Raw genomic sequence first — 21,448 nt, forward strand, 5'->3', positions numbered from 1 at the left:
CAGGTTCTGCACAGCTTTATAGCCAAAAAGTTTAAAAGTTGGCGCTAATTATCTAACTACCATTTCGCGCATGCGCAGGAGCGCGATTTGGTGTTCAGTGGAACACGATACCTCCCGGGAGTGCGTTCTACTGCTGTGCGCATGCGTGAGCATTGTCGGTGGGAGGTCCGCCTGGGACTTGCCAAGAAGAGGCCACAAAAGGAAGCTTCCGGTCGCGTTCCGTAACGCAACTCCGGAAGTATATCTGCCGCTCAGCTCCCGCCCGGGGTGCTATCGGGCACTCACCTCCCCGATCAGCAGCCTGTGCTGACCGCACCAGTCTCCACCTGGACCTTTGGAGGAACTGTCCATCCCGTTGCCGGGACAAGAAGAACTGGAGTTCTTCTAAGATACTGGATTATAAGGGCAACAGGCGGGGCATTGCAGGTACCTTAAAAAAAGGGGGGGAGCTTCTTGTCCATTAACGAAGGCACATCCCACTTGTCAGTTCTGCCACTATACGTGAGGAAAAGGAACACTTATGTACAAACGGAGGTAAAAAACAAACAAAAAAAAGCTAGTTATACTATGTAACTAAAATAAAACAAGAACTGCAAGCACAAAGCCTTCCCCTGTCCCACTGCCCTGATTAAGAAATCAAAGAGGACAAGGGAAGCGAACTCACAAATCTAAGTTAAGTCACTGGCTTCCTATATATAAATAGGAAGATCACTGTTAAAAAGATCAGGGAATGTGGTGTAATCCCTCAATATTAAATACCACTGCTATGAATAAAGACAGTGGGAAATAAAGGAGACAGTACAAGCAAACAGGTTAAAAGTCAAGGAATACCTAGGTTACTGCAAGAAGTCAGAACCGTCAGTAAATTGTCTCAGTAAAGAAACACTGTAGCATTAGAAATACAAGCATGTTTCCTAAATGCTTTAGGTTTAATCTACCCAATTCCCCCATCCACATCTGTGAAGGCTTGAAAGGCGAGTTTTGCTTACTTTTCATCCCTTGCCATTCGGGTCTCTGTTCTGCCGCTTTGTCTGAGATCATCAAGTTTGATGATCTCAGCCAATCCATTATTTCCAATCTATACAGAGGAAAACATTGGGAGGCTAGTGTGCTTGCAAAGAAAGCTACCAGTCTTCCCCAATCAAAGGCTGCTGTATAAGCAGCATTTGCTTGAGAACCAAGTTTGAGCTGGTTCCTAATGTGGAGGACATTCACTAAAGGTGTGTGTTAACCCTTCAATGGAAACTGAACCCTGCATTATAGGATTATAAACTTAAGATTGCACCCACCCAACTTCCCTGAGATGAAGAGGTCTGGGTGACTTTCATTACACTGGAGGGTTTGCAAGGACACTACTGGCAACATAACAACTACAGCATAAGGGTTATCATGCTTGGAGATTTTCTTTAAATATTTATTTTACATCACAATCCACAGCAGGCACATATTTTATTGTAAAAAAAAAAAAAAGAAGAACCTGAAACCTTGGGGGAAATTCATTGTAGAGTTCTGAAACGGCGTGGACAGTGGGACAATTACCATGGAAAACAGCAGAACCACCAGTCTGTTTTCTCTCATCAATCACCTTTACTAAATTGTTGAACAAATTTCAAGAACACTTTAATAAATCTCCCTTTTTTCATATTTTTCTTCCTTTCTCCAAGGCAGAAAGGGGTAGCAAATATGACAATATGCCAAAATGAAGGTGTTCCAGGCTAGATGTAATACATGCAGCACTGTGGCTTTCTACACATTTTTATTTCAGACCTTACAAAAATATTTGTTAAGCATAGGGGTAACATCGCAATAATACTGAATATTCATTAGCACACTGTAGTTGTTATGGTGCTTGGAGTGTTCCTTTCAACATTTAAGTGCTGCAGTACTCTCTAGTACTTTTTGTACATTTCATAGCAAATAAGTCATCAATGGTTATAAATAATGATTAAAAAAAAATTTACATTAAAAAAAAAAAATCAGAGTTGAGTTTATTAAAGAGACACTATAGTCCCCAAAATAACTTTAGCTTAATGAAGCAGTTTTGGTGTATAGATATTGCCTCTGCAGTCTCACTGCTCAATTCTCGGCCATCACTTTGTTTGTGCACCCTAGTCACACCTCCCTGCATGAGACTTGAACAGCCTTCCTAAACACTTCCTGTAAAGAGCCATCTAATATTTATCCTTCCTTTATTGCTAATTCTGTTTAATTTAGATTTTCTTATCTAATGCACTGTTAATAGCTTGCTAGACCTTGCAGGAGATAACATTTTTGACGGTAAGTTACATCTGATTGAAAGTGAAACTAGTTTTTTCTGCATGCAGGCTGTGTCAATCAGAGCCAGGGGAGGTGTGGCTAGGGCTGCATAATCAGAAATAAGGTTATTTAACCCATAAATGGCAGTGAATTGAGCAGTGAAAATTAAAACAAATTAAGAGGCATGATCCATACACTAAAACGTCTTCCTTAAACTAAAGTTGTTTTGGTGACTATAGTGTTCCTTTAAGAACAACAAAAAAACTGCTTGTTACTACAATTAAACCAATAAAACATTTAAATGAGTCAGTAAGTGAAGATAGGGTGTGGTATTAATAATTTCACTGCAAGGTTTTTAGCCATTTCAGATATACTCTTTCACAATAGGTGAAGGAATCCCAGATACGGTAAATATGGGAAAATGCCATGCATGGATATGTGGATACATCTGTACCTGTCTTTTAATGTGCCCTTAGAATTAAACTTTTTACTGTATAAAAAAAATGGAGCACTAGACATTGATCCTGCCTGATCTTTTTCACTGGAAAATGTAACTTTAGTTCAATGAAGGCTTACTTTCATCTGTAGTCAGTTCAGTTAATGTATAAGCAGTGCATAGCAGATTTTAGGCTTACCTGCTTTGATAAAACAAAATCCTATTCCATTGATTTTTCTATTACTTCCTTTAAGTGATATGTGTATCACTGTAATGTTGCATCTTTTACAGGCTGCCAAATTTAGCTTATCAGATAGTTTAGCTGCAATCCACTGCGCTAAGACATCCTATTCAGAGTATTCGCTAAACTGATCCTGATGAAAGCCACAATAGATGGCTGAAACGTCGATGACTTATATCATGTTTTAAAAATTTTGGAATAAAGAAGATATTTCATTATACAGACCGTGAGTGCAAGCCTTCCTTTTGTATATTATATATATATATATATATATATATATACACACACACACACACACATACACATGCTTATTTATTATAAAAAAATACAGAAAAATCAGTTATCAATTGGCAGGGATGGGGTTAATTTTTTATTAAAATGGTAAAGAGGGGTGGGATTTTAAATAAACTTTATTTTATTTTATTTTTTACACAGGGAAGCAGATCAGCACTGATCCGTCTCCCTGCACTTCACACTTAACCCGGAAGTGCAGGGAGGCGGAAGGTGAGTATACACAGCACATGTGCCCGCTCTGACATGCTGTCAGAGCGGGCACATGTGCTGGGACAGCCCGATCTGGTGCTCACGGTCTGCCTCTAATACAGAGGCAGACAGGAGCACCACTAACCCCGCGATCGCGGCGATCTGGGGTTAATTTTATCGCGTGACGGATGAGGTCCGTCACTCGTCGTTAAGGGTTTCCCCTGAGTGACGGACCTCGTCCGTCACTCGTCGTTAAGGGGTTAAACAAAACAAAAGTAAAAGATGGCTCTCCCAATGTACAGGCCCCAAACCGCTTCAAGAAAATATACACAAACATATGCTCAATAGTAAATCATTTAAAAAAGACAGACAGTCATATTAATAAAAGGAATCACAATTTTACAGTTACACTTGTAAGACGAGACAGAAAATATCCACCAATATAAAACTGGTTAAAAAAATATATTTTTTTTAAATCATAAAATTTAAATTGATACTAGAGGCTTTTCCACTGCAATGACAGAGTAAAACTGTCGGTAAAACAGTCAAGTGACATTGCTGCTCATGAGAAGTATTAAGTGTACACATGGCACTATGAGGAAAGGATATCGGCAAAGAAAGCCATGCTTTCTCGATGATGCAATGGGAAGAGGAGAAATAAGCAGTATGCCGAGGGAGCCTTTGTGCTGAAAAAAGGCAAGTATAACCATTTATTTTATTAAATGTAATGGCAACTGGATACTGTAGATAGGAACACAGGTTTGAAGTAACAGAAAGCAGGCAATGTGTACAGCTAAAAAAAGTAACTAGTCTGGTGTGCAGAATTGCAACCACAAAAAAGAACCAAACAAATGTTATAACAAGACAAAGCCTACATCTGCAGAAATTGCAATGCTTTACAGACTCTGCAGGAAGTTCTCGCCACAACATGAGGTGGCTCAGCCAATCATGATGCTCATTTAACATTCTATAGCTTTTTGAGCTTAAATGAACACTGTAGTGTAAGGAATAAAAATGTGCATTCCTGATACTATATGTCTAAATAACTTTTTATTCCCCCGGCCCCCACTTAACTCTGGTTAAAAAGGTGATTTACTTACCTTTTTACGGCACTGCGCGGGTCTGGTCGCAGCGGGACTCTGCCACGCTCCACCCTCTTTGCTGAGATTATCAGACTTTATGATCCCAGCCGAACAATCAACTGGAAGGCTATTGCACACGTGCTCCTATATGCAGAGCGTGTAGACACTAAACATCAGTGCTGAACGACCCAGGAAGCACCTCTTGTGGTCGTCTTAGTGACTGCCTCTGGAAGTGTCCCTAGGCAGTAATGTAATGTAAACACTGCCTTTTCCTGAAAAGGCAATGTTAAAATTAAAATGCCTGCAGGTACATACTATACTCACCAAAACAACTACATTAAAGGGAAACTATAGGCTAGGAATACAAAATTATATATAGTGCCCCCTTCGCTCGCTTGCCTCCTGTAGTGATGAATCGGTTAAAATCCTTCGATCACTTAACTGATCTCAGCGCCGATGTCTCTCCGCACTTAGTCAGGTTCCGCATTTTCTCCTACTCCCGCCAGCAACCCAATACGCCTGTGCAGCAATCACATTAGAACAACCCCGTAAACAAGTATTAAAGCAATGCTTCCTTATGAGATTTTAGCTGATGCTGGATGTCCTCATGCATAGCGTGAGGACATCCAACAACAGTTAGGCGACCAAAAGTCGCCCAACGACCCAGAAGCGCGTATAGCAGCTGTCTGGTAGATAATTACCATTGCAGGGTTAAACTGTCCAGAACACTGTACCCAGACCAACTTAAATTAGCTGAAATGGTCTGGGTGCCCAATAGTGTCCCTTTAAGCAGTGCTTTCAAATCTCAGCAAGAGTTTCTGGGAGCTACAGTTCAACTGTCAGTAGTAGTCTAATGTATAAAATCATGACATTTTGTACAGGAGTATTTTTTGAGCAAAATCTGAACACTGAGTTAGGGAGGGGGGCAAATTGTTTCGAGTTATGGATTAAAATAAAACGTTAAAAACTAAAAAAAAAAAAAAATCAAATCTGGCAAAACGTAACCTGCACCAAACATGCCTTGCCCCTTTAACCCCTTAAGGACCAAACTTCTGGAATAAAAGGGAATCATGACGTGTCACACACGTCATGTGTCCTTAAGGGGTTAAATACAATTGAAAACATAAATGTGGGTACCTATTAACAGGACTAATTAGCTCACGATCTACAGAAAATCATCCAACAACGTATCCACCTTGATTAGAGAATTCAAATAAAACTACTACTTTGCAGTACACAAAATGCCACGTGGATTACTCAAATTTTGGAAGTGTGATTAATAGGTTGTTTCCTGGCTAATCATGGCAGCATCACTTATGGGTAGCTCCGCCCCCAAACAGGAACAGGACAGGAAAAATTCAACCAATCTGAACAAGACTGTAGGCATAAAAGGTTCCTCCTCCTACTACCTCAGTCTTTTTTTTTTTTGTCCTTTCAGGACAAACAGGAAAATTGTATTTTGTTGCTACCTTCCCATGTGCACCATGGGCTTCCAGATGAAGTTCAGCCTCTCTTCATCTGAAGAACTCAGTAATCAGCCTGCACAGGCAGGACTAACTGAGTTGAGTACAGATTAGGATCTGTACTGCATCGTGGGAATGTGGATACTTCCTTTATACAGAGTTTGTGCTAATCATAATTCCATTTGATGTGGAGTCAGCTGTTGCACACAAAAAATTCCCTTGCGGCATCAATAGCCCCCCGATCTGATTGCAGAGAATTTGGGGGGAAGCCAGGGTAAGTGGTACTTATTTTGCCATATATTTCTTTTATTTTCCCCTTCTTTATGTCTTATAGATAGCTCTTTTTTTTCTTACCTGTGAGTTTTTTCTCTGCTCTCATCAGCTCGGCACCTCTTTCGTTACTTTGTTCCTGACTATTCCTGTGGTCTTCTGTGCTCAGGTTTCCCGAGTAAGCCCAGTAGCAGCGGCGTTTTGAATTTCCGTCTGCGAATGCGCAAGCTATATTTCGTGCTTAAAGTGATATCGCACCAAATTTTAAATCCTTAAAAAGACAGTACTTCCAAGCTGTTCAGCATCCTGTCTCTAAGTATTGATCAATATTTCCGGAGAATATCCAGAAAAGCTGCCTCACCCTGTCTAAAGTTCTTCTAAAGGTAATTTTACATCCTTTAATAACTTTTTAGAGACATTCTTGTATTGAATTTTCTTAGTAAAAATTTTCTTCTCAGATGGCTTCGCCCTGTCTCAAGATCACGGTCTAGAAGACATAGGTGAGCCTCTAGTTTTATATATAATCTGTGTACGGTGGGGGGAAAAGAGTGCCATTATAGGCCTATAATATATTGGCCTCTCTTACAGCCCAGAAAGATTGCAAGACAGTAGAAATAAAAGTCGAACAGATGTACACATTGCATGTCTCTAAGGTTTCCACTAGAAGAACCAACTTAGATAACTATAACTACAGATGCCAGCCTACTAGCTTGGGGTGCACACTTAAACAACATATGGATTCAAGGTACCCGGTCTACGAACCAAGTAGCAACTAATGGAAGAAATCTGTGCAGAGCATGCCTGGGAAGAATGGGAGAATAAACGTTCCCAGGATTATCTAAAAAAAAAAAGTGGATCTCAGAAGCTATTGCGGACCCCTACCGATGATTCACAGACTACTGAAAGATTTGTGAAGAGAGTCAGAAAGTGATTGCGATCATCCCTATTTGGGCAAGGAGGCCTTGTTTTCCTCTCAACAGAATGAGCCTGGAACATCCTTGGCTACTTACTCGGAGAACAGATTTCTAACTCAGGGACCGGCAGTTCATCCCATCCCAACCAGCTGAACTTGGGGGCGTGGCTCTTGAAAAAGACTCATAGAACAAGGAATTTCTGAGTCGGTAATTCCTGAAATCTTGAAAAGACTCAACAATCGTCAGGTGTAAGAGTTATTTCCCCCCCATCCCTATAGTAGAGCTTGGGTGTTACCCATAAGTGATGCAGCCAGGAATACAGAAAATGTCATCATACTTACAGCAGTTTTCTCTTCCTGGCTATTATTCATGGCAGCATCAGCAAACCTCCCTTGTTTTGCAGCTTTTAAACAAGACTGTGGGGTAGGAGGAGGAGGGACTTTTTATGCCTACAGTCTTGTTCAAATTGGTTGAATTTTCCCTATCCTGTTTGGGAGCTGAGCTACCCATAAATTATGCTGCCGTGAATAATAGCCAGGAAAAGAAAATTACAGTAAGTATGATTACATTTTCTGTAATTTTTAGTTTGTGAAATAGAGTTCCTAAAAGTATAAGCTTAAATAAAAATCTCTGCAAGTTTCCTTACTACTTGAATTTACCATCATTACACATGTCTTGTTGAAACAATGAGTTACCATTTATCATTTCCACTGAAACGGACATACTTTCAGTTGTGAATTAATCAAATGCTTGCCAATCTATGGACTAACAAATTCGTTTTTCCTCATACAGATTTGGACTATGCATTGATTCAAAAAATTATTTAAAATTAGTCTTTCAAAAGCTCAAAATGCATGACATTTTTTTCTTGTATAACTGTTCATAGCTTAATGGCAAAACAAAAATGAAATAATTGGACACATAAAATATTACATTTAGTGCAAAAGAGCCGTTACCATGCAAATAAGAAATAGAAATACCAGTCGATAATTTATAACAGTTGGTTAAAAGCAATAGGATGATTGCCCAATCATCATACCAGGCACATAGAACTGTCCATCCTATATAAAACTATTTAAATAAACGTAGAGGAACAATTTAAGTACTATACAAACACTTACGGTATGTGCTTTTAAAACATACCCATACAGACGACTTGCGTTAAAGTCACAGGTTTTAATACTTAGTCTTTGCATAACAAATTACTCAATACCATTATCAGTTAAAAGCATTACAGTATACAAGTTATACAATCCTAAAGAAACCAATAAAATTCTGATTAAAGTATTCTTAAACACAAAATTGACTTTTAAAACAAAAAAATCTCAATTTTTATTTGAAGTTTGTGTCTTAAATACATTACCGTATTTTTTTTTTTTTTTTTTTAACTAACAATGTTCAAAGCCATGCTTAGACAACCCTCTCTTTCCCTTTTTATATCCAATGACTGTCCAGACTATTTTACAGTACTGTGTCACACACTATGTGGCAGTGAAATGTGTCAAGAGCTCTATAAAGGACAGTTTGACAGCATTGCTGGGCACGGTGTGTAAATAGAATAATCTGTCACAGCACAGTGCTGCACAATGCTGGGATAGCCTCTCTATCATTGAAAACAGCAGTTGAGCTGAAGCAAAGGTAACTTAACTGCAACTTTCCCTAACAGTGAGTTATGGCTCAGGGGAAGCAGAACACCAACTGGAGAAGAACTACAAATCCCATGATGCTTTCCCAACTTGAAGAGTTGTGTTCTAGCTTTTGATCACCCCCTTGCAATGTGTGCTGCTTGAGGAGGGAGTGAGGGCAATGCTGAGCCCTATGACAGCGCGAGGTATTGATAAATTTCGCCCGAGGAGGTACAATGTCCACTGAGGGTGTGGAGTGCAGAAGCCATACATTGTGTATATAGCGAGGGCTCCCTGCACACCGCCTTATACTGCAGTGCTGCCTACAGTGTTGGGCTGGGAGCCGGCTCGGCGCAGTGTGTGGGTTGTGTGTTCTGAGGAGGCTCTGCCGCTTGTGATGTGCGCTCAGCTATGTCACAGGCAGTGTAGCAGGCAGCCGCCATGCTGCCGTGGTATCGGTTTCACACCCAGGCTCTCACCTTTGAATTCTCCCTTTTTAGACGCTTCTCCCTTCTCTCGAGGTTTCTCCCTCAACGTCCGGCCAGTGACGTACCCCGCACGCATGCGCCGAAACCCGGCCGGTGACGCACTCCGCACGCATGCGTTGCAGCCTGGCCTCTGACGTCACCAGCACGCATGCGTCACAGCTTGGCAGCAGATGTGTTAGGTACGTTCCTGGTCTGCCACTCGGGTCGGCTCGTTTGAAAAAGTTGACAGAAAGCGTATCTGTGAGATATAGAGTTAGTGTGTTTTGATAGTAAGTGAATTAAGTAGGCCTGACGTATACATTATACGTTTATAAGGATTACTCGAAGGACCATAACTACTTCAGTGTTTTATCGCTGGTTATGGTGTTTGATGTCTTTTACATAAAGTGTGTAAACCCACCTCTGACAGCATCTTTGGATTGTCAGCAGACAGCCTGGATCTAGAGTCTAGGCAGGCTAATGTCATTTTTGTGCACATTTCCTGGACATTATTGCTCTCAACCAGTGAATGGCCACGGCCCATGCTTCGGTGTAAATTCAAATTTTGGGTTCAGGAGTGTGGTGTTCCACTATATGGAGACTTTACCAGCTGCCACAATATTTTAACTTAAACTTTGCAATTTGTTTTTCACGTCACCATGAGGTATTGATACCGGAGAAACTGACGGAAGCCAAGCACAGAGAGATGGACACAGGTTTCTTCAGGAAGGGATTCTTTATTCGGTTCACCGATCGGGACTCAGAGGGACTAATGTCACCAAAATACAGCAAGTTCTGAGCCCCGGACAATAGTGCAGGCTCCTTATATAGGCACATAACTCCTCCCATATTAAGCTCCACCCGCACATTCTCTTGACCAATCAATACAAATAAGAATTAACTTCCTGCTTGACCACATGGCCTGTCCAGCACAATGGAGGAGGGGAATACTACATCCGGTATTCTTGCACATGCTCCGTACACTACTGATCGTATCTTGCCACGTGCAACCAACTGATCGATACCTCAGCATATGCACGTACACATGCCACGTGGTAATCTCGGCCTACTAAATTTATTTTTACCGAGATTCCACCACATTCCCCCCTTTGATGCCTCTTGATATTTCACAATTACTTGAGGCATCGCTTAACCTTGGTTTGCATACACCTCAGGTTACCATGAACCAGACCAGACTTTTCCTATGATGTGAATCTCTCAACACTCATCTTCCTGCATTGGTTCTCCCTGATCTAGAGCCTCATATTTATATATGGCCATTATCTGTGCTGCAGCCTTCCTTTCTGCTATATTTTCTATCAGGCTTTGCACAGACCTAACTACTAAGGGGATAAGACATGGCAGGAGTAGACACAACATTAAAATCAGTAGGACTCCGCCTACCAATGCCTTAAGCCCTCCAAACTGCTCATACCAGTTACCAAACCAACTACTTGGATTATACCCTTTCCATACCTGAGTAGGCACATGCGCAAGTTTAACCATATGGCTAGTAAGCCCAGCTATTGCTTGCCCTTCATCATCTATTTGAAGACAGCAATTGCTCAGGTTAAACTTCCCACATACACCTCCCTCTACTGCCAATAGGTAATCCAAGGCTAATCTATTTTGGTAGACTGCTGTCCTCATCTTGGTATTATGCTTCGCTAGAAGATTGAGCGCTTGTGAGGTCTCATTAGTAATAATCTCAACCACCGCCTGTAACCTTATAATGCGGTTGAGCATATAAATTGGGGTTCTATATCCGAAAGTACCATCCTCTGCCCACGTGGCTGGCCCATAATAATCTATAATACGCTGGGGAGGCCATTCATCATCTTCCCAGGCGCCTATCTCTATGGGTCCCCTTTTCTTCCTATGATTCACATCATACACTTTAACACCTAAAGTCTCACCTGTTTCAATAGGTAACAAGAAGAAGGATGGTTTGAGCATACCCAACACACATGCCCCTTCCCAGTCCTGTGGCAACTCCGAATAGGCTTTCTTACCACAGATCCAGTACAAATTTGCTGGGGCTCTCCAACTAGATGTGATGGATAAATCAAACCATACGTCCTTTAAATTGGCATATCTTGCAAACGGGTTAGATGGTTCAGAGATATTTGAAGCCGACCACCAAGTATTCTTTGTATCATCATCATAAGCTTTTTGCCCTAGACAAGTTAATTCTCCTACAGAAGTATTAAACATCATTCCTTTCCTTGCTATGCAAACATAACCTATGATGGAGGTCTTTAATCTCCACTCAGATTTACCTCTAACACTCATCTGATAATCGGCTTGTGAAGATATTAATTGTTCAACTGCCTCAGAACCAGACATTACCTCCTTTGCTTCCCAAGGCCATTGGTCTCCCATGTTAGTACCTCCACACACATAGCAGTTGGTTACATTAAGACTACCGGCAATACTCTCAGCTAAATCTATGAACAGGTTTTTAGCGTTATGGGGGATCTTATTATCTATGCTCATCTCTTCATAAAATGAATGGAATACCTGATGAGTTTGGGAGGTTACCGTATCGGTCTCTATCCCTATAAACAATACTGTCCCAGGGTCTAAACCCGTCCCGTATATTTGAAACCCAAATAAGTTACCATATCTATCTAAAAATTGGTCAGGATTATTTATAAGAATATGGACTGGATTGCATTCCATAGACTTACAGTATGGATTGGTAGGCAACTTAGTCACAATCATATCCTTGTCTGCTGTCTGTCCCCAAGTTGCCCACCCCACACAAGACCAATATGGGCAAAAGTTATATTCTCTATTTGGGCATCTAGGACTCACATACTTATTTTTACTGCTGGGACATATATATTTGTCATTAGACCCATACGTTCTCTCCCATCTAAGATCCCCACATACATTCCACGGCTTTCTACCACTTGATATTGCTTTGCATGCATCAAATAGCAGAACACCCGAAGAATGTACGGATTCTAATACCGTTTTATTTATTAGGGTCCCCTGAGGATCTCCATTCCTGAGAGTCAACCAAATTGTACGGGGTTGATACTCTGGATTGAAGCACTTAGGTTCTCCTACCCCTAAATGGCATACACTATACTCTACATTTAAATATCTACACCTAGATACATCTCCGTTACATTCATATTGCGAATGCCAAATTAGGGTCTGGGAAATATGGTTACCTGTTCTTGTAGTCTTAATGCATACCTCACAGCTAGGAGTGTCGGTACCTCTACCTTCCTGAATATAAAAATACATATAAATAAACATTATCATAAGCACATCTTTCGTCGGCATCCTCAGTCTTCGTCCGTGCGATGGCACCTCAGCTTCCAGGATGTAAGGGCTGCAGGGAATGGAGTTCTGCTCGTCTTCACAGGGGTCCCTTCGAGACTTTCCTGGCTTTTAAATCACACGTTGGTGAGCGGACAGGCTTTATTATGGCCGTCTAAACACTCACTTACCAATCTCTGAAACAATAAAATTTGTAATCCACAAGGTTCCTCGTCACTCCGACTGAGTCGTGCGCTTTAACCGGATCTTGCAGGGATTCTCTGGATCTGATGTAGCTTGCCAAGAATCGACCGCTGCTGGTTTAACCCTGGAGTGATGAATCCACGGAGTCACTTCGGCCACTTTTATCGCTGTAGGGGTAGACAAAAGAACAACATAAGGACCTCTCCACTTGGGCCCTAACGGTACATTATTCCACTCTTTAATCCACACTTGGTCTCCTGGGTGGTAACTATGAACAGGGGGATAAATATTCACAGGTAATCTATCTTGTACCCATTTCTTTACCTCCTCCATAGTCTTACCCAACTCTACAACCTGCTGCCGGGTAATTCTTTCTCCCAACTGACTCAAATCCCCCCTTAAGTTACCAAGTACGGGAAGTGGACGCCCATACATGATTTCAAAAGGAGAGAGACCCATCTTTCTGGTAGGTGTACTGCGGATTCGCAATAGAGCTATGGGCAAAAGGACGTTCCACTTAAGTTGAGTTTCCTGACACATTTTTGCCAACTGGTTCTTAATAGTTCTATTCATTCTCTCTACTTTACCAGAACTCTGAGGTCTATATGCCGTATGAAGTCTCCACTTTATACCAAGCATATGAGTCAGTTGTTGTAGGCACTGATGAACAAAAGCTGGACCATTGTCCGATCCTATAGAGCAGGGTAGTCCATATCGGGGTATTATTTCTCGTAGCAGGAATCTCACAACTTCTCCTGCTTTCTCTGTACGAGTAGGACATGCTTCTACCCAGCCTGAATAGGTGCACACAACTACTAGTAGGTAGCGATGTCCACCAGATTTAGGCATTACTGTATAGTCAATTTGTAGATCGGACATAGGGAGTCCCCCCCATATACTGATACTGGTGGCTTTACTGGTCCTTGCCTTGCATTATTTTTAGCACACGTTACACATCTTCGTACAATGGCCTGAGTTAAGTTGGACAATCTTGGTATGTAGAAATGTTTTCTGAGAGATTCTTCTGTACTGTCTCTTCCAGAATGTGTCCCGTTATGATAATTTTGCACAATTTCTACCGCTAGTGATCCTGGAATAACTATTCTCCCATCTTCTAACTGATACCATTTGTTCTCCAAATACTTTCCAGGTTCAGTCTTTAACCACTCCTCTTCTTGAGCTGTATAAACTGGAGTCCATTGAGACAGTGGAGTTGGTATAAGAGCAGCTATATGTTCCACATATTCCTGTCTTCCTGATTCAGCGGCACGCTTAGCTGCATTATCTGCCATCCGGTTTCCTTTAGTTACATCACCATCTCCTCTCAGATGCGCTCGACAATGTATAATACCGACTTCTTTCGGTTCCCATACTGCTTCCAATAGTTGTAGTATTTCAGCTGCGTACTTGATTTCTTTGCCCTCTGAATTCAATAGTCCTCTTTCTTTATACAAAGCTCCGTGGGCATGAGTGGTTAAAAACGCATACTTGGAGTCCGTATAGATGTTCACTCTTAAATCTTCAGCCAATTGTAACGCTCATGTCAGTGCTATCAATTCTGCTTTCTGTGCTGATGTTCCTTTTGACAGTGGCCGAGCTTCTATCACCTTGTCTATCGTTGTTACTGCATATCCTGCATAGCGAATCCCTTCTTTCACATAACTACTACCGTCTGTATAATATTGGACATCGGGGTTCTGGATGGGAAAATCACGAAGATCTGGTCTACTTGAGAATACTTCATCCATCACTTCCAAACAATCATGTTGACTTTCAGTAGGTTGTGGCAAAAGGGTAGCTGGATTTAAGGTATTGACAGTCTCTAAATGCACTCTTGGGTTTTCACACAACATTGCTTGATACTTGGTCATACGGCTGTTACTAAACCAATGATTTCCTTTGTAATCCAACAACGTCTGTACTGCATGTGGGACTCGTACATAAAGTTCTTGACCCAGAGTGAGTTTATCGGCTTCAGCTACCAGCAGGGCGGCTGCAGCTACGGCTCTTAGACAAGGTGGAAGTCCGCTGGCCACTGCATCCAGTTGCTTAGACATATAGGCAACAGGTCTTTGCCATGATCCCAAGTACTGTGTCAATACTCCCACAGCCATTCTTCTTTGCTCGTGTACATACAGGTAGAATGGCCGTGTGTGATCAGGTAGACCTAATGCTGGGGCACTCATCAAAGCCTTCTTCACATCTTCAAATGCCGTTTGCTGTTCTTGAGTCCATAGGAAGGGGTCGTGTTCTGTATCCTTGATAGCTGCATACAGAGGTTTTGCCAATATCGCGTAACTGGGAATCCATATCCTACAGAAGCCTGCTGCCCCCAAGAACTCTCGCACTTGTCTTCTATTCTTGGGTGTTGGTATTTGGCACACAGCTTCTTTTCTCTCTGGCCCCATTATTCTTTGACCTTCAGAGATATGGAATCCCAGATATTTGACAGTTGGCAGACACAACTGAGCCTTCTTCCTAGACACCTTGTATCCTGCCTTCCAGAGAATGTGTAGTAGATCGTGTGTTGCTTGCTGACATATTTCTCTTGTGACTGCGGCTATCAACAAGTCATCTACATATTGTAATAATACACACTCTCCTGGGATGGAATCGAAATCCAGTAGATCTTGACTTAGAGCTGAACCAAATAGGGTAGGTGAATTTTTAAACCCTTGGGGCAGTTTTGTCCAAGTCATCTGGCGTTTTGAGCCCGTTACAGCATTTTCCCATTGGAAAGCGAAGATACATTGGCTTTCTGCGGCAATTCGGAGGCAAAAGAAGGCATCTTTGAAGTCTAAGACTGTAAAATAGGTAGCCCCGCCCGGAATTAAAGCAAGCAGGTTATACGGATTGGGCACAACTGGATGTATACTAACAACCGCATCATTGACTGCTCTCAAGTCCTGCACAGGGCGATACTCATCTGTACCGGGCTTTTGAACAGGCAGCAATGGGGTGTTCCAGGGGGAAGTACAGAATTTTAGGATACCATACCGTATGAACTTATTCAGATAAGATTGAATATTCTTCTTAGCCTTCTGCGGGATGTGATATTGCCGTAGGCTCACTGGATAAACCCCAAGTTTTAGTTCGATTCGAATAGGTGGAATATTGCGGGCCAGTCCTGGTGGGTTGTTCTCTGCCCAAACTCCTGGTATGTTGAATAAGGATTCATCACTCTTAGGGTTTTGGCTAGTCAACGCTGTATAAAGTCGCCACTCTTCTTCCTTTGGTATGGACAATGTCATAATACCTGAAGGTCCATTAAACTTTAAGGATGTTGTTCCATTTGGTAGGAACATAATCTGCGCTTGTAATTTGGATAGCAAATCACGTCCCAGCAATTGGACTGGATATTCAGGCATGTAAAGGAATTGATGTTTTACTACGTGGCCTCTCAATGTACAGAGTCGACTTTTAAGAACCGGTTTTGCAGCACTCCTTCCAGTTGCTCCTATTACGGTAATAGTTCTTCCAGATGGAGGAGCAACTAGGTCAGTCACCACCGAATGTTCAGCACCAGTGTCAATCATGAATGCACTCCTTTTTCCCCCTATTGATACATCGACCATAGGCTCCGCTCGACCAAGGGGGATGGAGCCCGGTCGGTATCAATAGTCCTCCATGACCGTGTCAGCCAACCCTACAAAGTCCCTATCTTCTCTATCGCGGGACCTTTGCGCTGCGGGATAGTATCTATCTTCTCTTACACTTCCTCTATTACCATTACTCCCTCCGGGACCTCCTCTACCTCTCGCTCTGCCTCTAAAATTTCCATATCCTGCCCTGGGTTGGTCTCTCTCGTACTGCTCTCTTTTCGGACACTCGCTTCTCCAATGCCCTGCTTCTCTGCAATACGCGCACTGATTCCTACTCAGGGGAATCCACCTACTATCGCCTCTATCTGGGCCCCGTCTATCTATGCCTGCGATCGCTACCGCTAGCATATCCGCCTTTTTACGCATCCTGCGCTCTTCCTATTTCTTACTTTCTGATTCCCTAATCATATACACCTTATTCGCTACCTCCATTAGTTGGGTGATGGACATTCCTGCAAACCCGTCTAACTTCTGTAGCTTGCGCTTAATATCTCCGTAGGCTTGGCTGACAAAGGCAGAGTTTACCATTCGGGAATTATCAGTGTCTTCCGGATTAAAGGGGGTATACAGGCGGTATGCCTCCAATAATCGGTCATAAAAGACACTGGGCGCTTCATCACTTTTCTGAATCACCTCAACTGTCTTCGACATATTTATGGCTTTCTTCCCTCCAGCTTTCATGCCAGCAATTATAGCGTCTCTGTAGGCTTTTAGATGAACCATATCATTGCCATTAACATCCCAGTCGGGATCGGTGTTAGGATAATGTGTTGCGGCCCACGCTGCTGGATTTGCTTGGTTTAAAGTACGGGCTTCTTCCTCCAGCGCTTTAATGGCCGCTTGGTTAATCCTAGTCCTCTCCTCATTATTAAACAATGTCATTAATAATTGCTGCCAATCAGCCCAAGTTGGATTATGCCTCTGAACTATCGAGGTGAACAGGTCGGTCATGGCTTGTGGTTTCTCAGTATACGAGGAATTGTGGGTCTTCCAATTCAAGAGATCGGTAGTAGTGAATGGGACATATACGAAGACTGGGTCAGCATACACCATTTGACCTACATCATTAAGGTATGCTGACCCGGGATTTAAACGAAGAAGCATCTGGTAATGTTTGGGTTTTTGGGTACCGGTCAGTTGTCGGGTTAGTACAGGGCTACGTTGAGGGGTGTCAGTTAGGGGTTCCGGTCGGGGGGTAGTAAGACGTGGGGATGTAGAGGCTTTATTGTGGGGAAGGCCGGTGAATAGAATATTCCGAGCCGGGCTAGAAGAAGCCTGACCGGAAACTTGAAGTGGCGCCAAATCAGGATGGGTGGGTTTAACGGGGGTTGGTGCCGGAAGGGGAGGTTTAGTATGGCGGGGGGTGGATTCTGAGCTGGAGGAGGAAGTAGATGGGGACAACGGGGGAGGGGGTGTGGAACTTCCTGTACTTGTATCACTTCCCCTTACAGAGAAGTAAGGGGGCGGCATAGGGATCTCGGACTCAGGGGGCGTGTCCAAAATGGGCGTAACCATGGCCCTAGTGGACAAACGAGTCCTGGCCACCATGAGGCGACATTGCTCCTCGTGGCATATCCGAATCCATCTTGGCGAGTCGTTTACGGCCTGCCTCCAACAATCAATGTATGGAAACTGTCCGTAAAGTTCAGGCCTACCTGATACAGCCACGTGTACACGCTGTACCAGATTTGGATCTAAACTGTCACGTGGCGGCCATGCCGCAACCAAAGTAGGCCATTCCCTAGTGCACAAAGTGACCAAACGTGCAGAAGACATTTTAACCCCAAAATCACATTTTGTGAATCCCTTTTTAAAATTCTTTACCATACAACCTAAGGGATCCAAAATCGTCGACTCCGACGCGCCCATACTTATCAATGGAGCGTCGTTGACAACGAATGCTATACACACGCTCTATTCAACAGTCACACCCGTTCCTTCGGCAACAGCACCACGTGGTACAGTTACCAAGTGAAACGTACACACTAACACAATAAACACTCAGGGAATTCCCGTACATACACAGCTGTTACACCAGTCACTAAGTAATCGATATTATGCCCTTTGGCGAAACTATACAGTCACCCACGCTATAATTCTCTATATATGAATTACCCGTCTATAACACACCCCAGTAACATCGTCTTTACAAACAGCAGTTACAGTACGGTTAGCATAGGTCAAAGTACAATTTAAGGTCACAATACAATTATTAGTGGTTATGGTGTTAGACATGCAATAGACGACAATTATTAGTACTTATATACAGTATCAGTAAATATACAGGGTTATGGTACCGTGCACTATAGTACAGCAACACACTATTAACACTCTCGCTAGACGGCAGAGCTCACGCTATCTAGCAAGATCAGTGGCGTACACATGACCCATGGGGCCCCGGTGCGAAAATTGATCCGTGGGCCCCCCCCCAACCCCCCTGCGCTTACTCTGGCGGGCCGGGGCCGCAACACATTGCGGCGGGCACCTGGTCGCAGGGGTTGCAGGGCTGCGAATCCTGCGACCGCGGTATGTACGCCAGTGCATGCAGATGCACACACACTTAAAGGACCACTACAGACACCCAGATCACATCAACTCAATGAAGTGGTCTGGGTGTCAGGTCCCTCTAGTTTTAACCCTGCAGTTGAAAACATAGCAGTTTCAGAGAAACTGCTATGTTTCACTGAGGGTTAATCCAGCCTCTATTGGCTGTCTCACTGACAGCCGCTAGAGGCGCTTCCGCGATTCTAAGACACTGAACGTCCATAGAAAAGCATTGAGTAATGCTTTCCTATGGGCGGTTTGAATGCGTGCGCGGCTCTTGACGCGCATGCGCATTCGGAGCTGAGAGGCGGAGGGATCCCCTGCACCAAGGGAGTCCGGCGCTGGAGAAAGGTAAGTGCTGAAGACACACACTCACGAACAGACGCATACACACTAGCTAACAGACACACACATTTACTGACAGTGACACACTCAGCGACAGACATACATACACACTCACTTACAAAACATACACTCTCACTGACAAACACACACTCACTAACAGACATCAAACAGACTCACTAACACACACACAAACACACTCAGTAACATACACACACAGTAACACACTCACTGACACTAGCAGTCACACACTCAACAGACACACTCACTCACTGACACTAGCAGACACACACACACTCACACTAGCACTCACACTAACACACACAAACACACTCAGTAACAGACACACACAGTAACACACTCACTGACACTCACTAGCAGTCACACACTCAACAGACACACTCACTCACTGACACTAGCAGACACACACACACTCACACTAGCACTCACACTAACACACACACAAGCACACTCAGTAACAGACACACAGTAACACACTCACTGACACTCACTAGCAGTCACAAACACTCTAACACACACTCACACTAACACTTACACACACGTTTTTTTTATTTAATCCCCCCAGCCTCCTTACCTTTTGGAGTGCTGAGGGGTTCCCTGGGGTCCAGTGGTGCTGCTGGGCTCCTGGGGGGGCCGGTCACCCGGCGGGCAGTCAGGCTGGCGGGCGCGCGAGGGAGCACTCTCCCCTGAGTGCTTCCTCTTCAGCTCCCTCGCGCGCCGCGTACTGATACCGGCGCCGGAAGATGACGTCATCTTCCGGCTCCGGTATCAGTGCGGTGCGCGAGGGAGCTGAAAAGGAAGCACTTAGGGGAGAATGCTCCCTCGCGCGCCCGCAGGACCGGCCGTGGGGTGACAGCAGGGCCAGCCTCGGGGGGCCCGGAGGTGGCCGGCTCTAGGGCCCCCAGGAGAAGAGGCTGGCCAAGTGGCTACATACCGGGTCGCAGGGGCGGCCGGGCCCCCTGGTGGGCCGGGCCCGGTCGCAGCCGCGACCCCTGCGACCCTGGTATGTACGCCACTGAGCAAGATATACACGTTACTAAACAATCTTTAACACATATACAATCCCAACTAATCTATTGGCCAGTACCTTGATGGACTACCTAAAACTATCTACATCCGTTTTGGTTAGCCACACTGCCCAAGCACCACATATAGCGAACTAGAGGGCGGAATTTACAACAGAACCCTTTTAGTCTAATTACTCTATCAAAAGTCTAGTGGGTTCCACTTCCCACTTAGCCAAGATAGGTTGAGAGCTAGCGGACCGAATTTACACAGACGCCGCTTAGTCTCCCGGTCCCTCCGACCTAGCGAACAAATTGTACACCCTAGAACGCTAGTCTAGACAAGACACCGGTGTCCGGCTAGGGCTATTTACACAGAACCCCGCCTGACTTCAAACCAAATCAAACGGTCTTACTAAAGAGTGTTCGATTGAGCGGTGCGCCTTCGCTCCTTCCCTCCGACAGAGGGGGCAGATTCCATACACAGATTAACCCCTTATGGGCCTACCGCACAATCGGTATACCCCTAGTGGGTCCGCCGTCTAAAACAGCGGTCGTCTTACCTCCTCGTTCCTGAACCTGAGTTCACACTCATCGACGGGGACACCCCAGCACTTACTACGTAGAGGCCGATGATCTCCTGGACAACAGACCAGTGGCGCCGAGACGAAGGGAGGTCCACGCAGAAGTTCAGGGGTGCAGCCGTAGAGAACGTGGGCAAAGATAGACCGTCTCACGCCTCTGCTTCTCAGCTACCGTTGAACAATGAGCTTCCCGGCCAATGCACCAAATGATACCGGAGAAACTGACGGAAGCCAAGCACAGAGAGATGGACACAGGTTTCTTCAGGAAGGAAGAGATTATTTATTCGGTTCACCGATCGGGACTCAGAGGCACTAATGTCACCAAAATACAACAAGTTCTGAGCCCCGGACAATAGTGCAGGCTCCTTATATAGGCACATAACTCCTCCCATATTAAGCTCCACCCGCACATTCTCTTGACCAATCAATACAAATAAGTATTAACTTCCTGCTTGACCGCATGGCCTGTCCAGCACAATGGAGGAGGGGAATACTACATCCGGTATTCTTGCACATGCTCCGTACACTACTGATCGTATCTTGCCACGTGCAACCAACTGATCGATACGTCAGCATATGCACGTACACATGCCACGTGGTAATCTCGGCCTACTAAATTTATTTTTACCGAGATTCC

General features: G+C 43.9%; 1 protein-coding gene across 10 annotated transcripts in view; it reads right to left on the minus strand.

Annotated features, from left to right (window-relative positions):
- Window positions 1-9,337, minus strand: part of LRRFIP2 (LRR binding FLII interacting protein 2) — a 191,614-nt gene extending 182,277 nt beyond the window's left edge. For 6 of the 10 annotated variants that reach the window (XM_063452046.1, XM_063452049.1, XM_063452047.1 and 3 more), the window contains exon 1: window positions 9,250-9,337. The gene's annotated coding sequence lies outside the window, so the exon portion shown is untranslated. The remainder of the gene's footprint in view (window positions 1-9,249) is intronic. The other 4 variants (XM_063452052.1, XM_063452051.1, XM_063452055.1 and 1 more) reach the window with 2 other exon arrangements.
- Between the last annotated feature and the right edge of the window lie 12,111 nt (window positions 9,338-21,448).

Source organism: Pelobates fuscus, chromosome 4 (assembly GCF_036172605.1).
Source record: "Pelobates fuscus isolate aPelFus1 chromosome 4, aPelFus1.pri, whole genome shotgun sequence".
Taxonomy (NCBI): Eukaryota; Metazoa; Chordata; class Amphibia; order Anura; family Pelobatidae; genus Pelobates; species Pelobates fuscus.